Below are 493 nucleotides of genomic sequence, written 5' to 3' on the forward strand. Positions count from 1 at the left end.
AGGCATACCTGTTTCTCTCCTGCTCTCGTCGTGAAGCGAGATGGAAAGTGGTGAGTAGCCAGCGAGGGAAAAAAATTGTGTGGAAAAATTTCTATCCTGAGAAGTACGGATCTGTTTGCCGCAGCTTTTTCAGCTGCAGTTGTCTGTAGATGAAAAAAAAAAATTTGAGATAGAAACTGCAACAAGAAATCAAGTAAGATCATTTAAAGCTACTTCGATAGGTATAAAATGCCTATTGACACTTCTTGCGGGTTACAGCTTAGAAAAGTAGAGAAAAACGAGAGTATGAAGTGCAATATGAAAAGTGTAGAGAAAAAAGATATGTTCTTTTATTCAAGAAATTGTTGGTATTTATATTTTAGCCAGCTTTTTTGGGGGCTTTACTAGTCATTATTTTATTATTTTGTTATTATTTGATTAGGGGCATTACAAATCTGTTCTTTTATTCAAGAAATTGTTGGTATTTATACTTTTATTGGGGGCTTTACTAGTC

Source organism: Phalaenopsis equestris, unplaced genomic scaffold (genome assembly GCF_001263595.1).
Source record: "Phalaenopsis equestris unplaced genomic scaffold, ASM126359v1 Scaffold208949, whole genome shotgun sequence".
Lineage (NCBI taxonomy): Eukaryota > Viridiplantae > Streptophyta > Magnoliopsida > Asparagales > Orchidaceae > Phalaenopsis > Phalaenopsis equestris.